Source organism: Psammomys obesus, unplaced genomic scaffold (assembly GCF_907164565.1).
Source record: "Psammomys obesus unplaced genomic scaffold, mPsaObe1.curated_primary_1811, whole genome shotgun sequence".
NCBI classification, from domain to species: Eukaryota; Metazoa; Chordata; class Mammalia; order Rodentia; family Muridae; genus Psammomys; species Psammomys obesus.
In genome coordinates, this window is record NW_026596040.1 from 36,273,080 (window position 1) to 36,276,339 (window position 3,260).

The window sequence follows — 3,260 nt, forward strand, 5'->3', positions numbered from 1 at the left end:
TTGAGACAGGGTTTGTCTGTGGAGCCTTTGGCTGTCCTGGACTCACTGTGTAGACCAGGCTAGCCTTGAACTCAGAGATCTGCCTGCCCCCGCCTCCCTGAGTGCTGGGATTACAGGCTTGCGTCACTACATGTGGCTACCAAGAGAGCCTCTTACTGTCTGTGAGAAACAGGTAAATATTAAGCCCAATTCTCAGAAATTTCTTTGCAATTTATTACGCTAACGCTGACAGCTCCCACAGAACTCCACGTACACAATACACCCCTGCCCTTTGTGAATGTTGCTCTTGGGGCCACACTTGCCCACATCTTGTCTCTCCTGGTCATTCCAGCATCTCCATGGAGTAGAAAGGGCCCCGTTATTCTTACTCTTTTATAGATTTGCTAATGGAAGCTCCAGACGTTGAAGGATGAGATTCCCTAGATTAGAAGTGGCAGGGTCTGACGGGAAATCTTATTAATTATGGCAAAGTGAACTTGACAGTTGCACTTATATACAAGCAAATGCACTACAAATGAGTTTCAGCGAGTTCACTGGGTCTGTCATTGTATGTGGCCATGCTCAACTCCAGGCTTTTTAAAATGACATTTTGAGTTCTTTTCTAGCCATGTGCAAGACCCAGGATTCCATGTACGGCAGTATAAATAGAGCAAATAAATAAAGATAAAAGCGAGCTAGGCCTGGGGGTGCATCTGTAATCCTGGCTAATTTGGAGGCTGAGGAAGGAGGATTGTAAGTTCAAGGCCAGTTCGAGAAATTTAGTAAGACTGTCTCAAAATAAAAGATGAAGAAAGGGCTGGGAATATGTCACTTGGTGGTAAAGTGTGTTCCTAGCATGTGTGAGGCCCTAGGTTCAACCCCTAGTACTGAAAAACAAACAAACAAACAAACAAACAAACAAAATCTACTTTGCTTATTCAATTTCTCTTTTTACGAAGATGCATTGGATGTGAGGATGAGCTGAACATTCTGGAGCTGAAAGTCGTAAGGAGGCACCTGAGGAGAATAAAAAAATGTGGTGTACAGCTGCTTCCTTTTGGAGTGCTTGCTAACACCTCAAATTGCAGACTATTACCATCTTAATTGCGTGCACATTTTAGGGAGGTTTTGCCTTCAGGACTTAGGACCCTTGAAGCTCACTGTGGAGAGCGCAATGAATGTCTGGGCCCTAGCTCTTGGTATAGCAAGCGGTTTAGCCTGTGAGTTGTTTACTTCTGTAGAGAAGGGAGGAGAAACTTTGCAATTCAAAACCATTCGCTTTTTCTAAATAGGGCACCCTTTCCCTGACTGTAGCCACCCTATTTCCCAGAACTGGCATTCTTGTCATTTCAGGGTTGAACTTCCAGGGAGTTCCTGAATGCACCACCACACTTGGCAGGGGAACAGTCAGAGTTATGGCTCGAAAGACAGCAGCTAGCTTAGCAACATTCCACACTGCTGAAGACCCTTTAAACGAAAGGAAGGCATACAGACAACCTACCTAGTTCAGCAATCTAGTTTGGAAGGGCAGTTGTTTCTGGGGTACTTAAAGCAAGGGGTATTATTTTTGCCACTCTGGAAGATCTATTAGCTTGGAAAGTGACCACCTGAGTCCAGAAAATCTCTTCATTTCTCCAGTAGATTTCTCTAGACTTGCATGAGCCTTTGGATAATTTGGATACAGTTGTCCAAACTTGAGCTGGAGTAATTCCTGAGTAGGAAGAGCCAGGTCTCATTGGCTCATTAGCGACGTGGCTTTCTTCAATTACTTTCAGGCGTGTTTTCCCTTGCCATATATACATATAAATGTATATATATATATATGCATTTCTCACAATATGATGTTTCACAGTATACGTTTAGCATGTGAATTAATGAAATGAATAAGAATATCTCGATGGTTAGGAAGACTCACCAAGCAGGACTGCAGGAATTCTCTAAAACATCACCGAGTGTTTGCAGCACTAGAAGACCAAGATAGAGTTTCGGTGGTAGGGCTGTCTTTTGATGGGTGGCCAGATTTGAGGCAAGGTAGTGGTGATTCTCTCGCGCGCCACTGTTGGGCGTCCCTCGCAGCTCAGGAGTTGGAGACAAATAAACTTTTTTTTTTTAAGCCTGAGGAAGGAGCCCCAGAAATGTCCAGCTGACATCTGGGCAATACAGCCCCAGATGGGGAGGCCAGGGAATCCTATCTGGGTCGCACAAAGGTAGGAAGCAAAGCTGATTCGAGTGTTTCGGCCTGTCGGTGTCATCTTGCCCTAGACAGCGCCTGCGGTACCTACCGGGAGGAGTCTCTCCTGCGTTTAGAAATGCCCCTCACCGCTTGCACTCAAAAGTCTGTAGCCTCGGGGGCGGTACCTGGCAGCAGGGGGCGGAGCCAAGACCTCTCTAACACGCCTTTTGGTTGTCTGGGAGCTCCGCCTTCATTTCTGGGGAGCGTCTGATTTGCCAGAGGCTGGGTATGCGGCGCTGCGTGCTTTAGCCCGAGAAAGTTTTGGGGTCCCTCACCCGAGCGTCCTGCAAGGTGGGCTTGTTCCCAGGGATTTGAGCACCCTAAGGTGCTGCAAGCACCAACTTACTGGTTTCTGCGAGGCGTCTGGGGGCGCTCGTTGAAATTCCGGGAGCAATAGAGAAACTTCTGAACCTTCTCTGCTCACCGCCTCTGGTTTGGAAAGCAGTTGTCGAGTCGTTTAATTTCCTATCCTAATCGGACTCTGTGAAAAAATAGTGCACCGAGCGACCGAGCCAAGCTCCGCAGCCGCGCTGCCCCGGGCCGGGTGTGCGCCTAAAAGCACCCTGCAGTTCCAGGCTAGCGCTCCGGTGTGAGCGGGTCCGGCCGGGCCGCAGAGGGCGTCTGGAGACCGGAGAAACGGCGGCCGCCTGGCCCGTCGCTTCGGCCGGGGCTGTCCCTTTAAATCCTGGAGGAGGCAAAGAGAAAAAAAGAAAAGAAAGAATAAAGACGCGGAGCCCCCTGGGCGCTGGGTGGCTCTGCCGGGTCCCCCGCGCCGCCCCTCACGCAGGAGCCTGACTCCGACTCCCGCTCTCCGTCCGCGCGGGTCCCGGGCGACCCCGGGCAGCCCCGCCCACTCGCCAGCGACTGTCAAAATAGAAATTAGCGGAGCCGGGGGAGGGGGCGGAGGGGGGGGAGGCCGGGCCGCAGCAAGTGCACGTGCGGCGGGGCGGGGAGGGGGCGGTCGCGAGCGAGCCGGAGCGAGGCGACCGCACACATCCGGGCCCTTTCGCCCCGTGCGGTCCCCCGAGCCGCAGGCGCGGGCGCTGGG

At 51.0% G+C, this 3,260-nt stretch overlaps 1 long non-coding RNA gene across 1 annotated transcript; it reads right to left on the reverse strand.

Moving 5' to 3' along the window:
* Positions 1-921: 921 nt before the first annotated feature.
* LOC129688179 (uncharacterized) lies at positions 922-2,975 on the reverse strand. The gene is made up of 3 exons (XR_008721868.1): positions 2,559-2,975; positions 1,895-2,094; positions 922-996 (listed from the first exon to the last, which is right to left on the reverse strand). It is a non-coding gene; the product is annotated as an uncharacterized LOC129688179 (long non-coding RNA).
* Between the last annotated feature and the right edge of the window lie 285 nt (positions 2,976-3,260).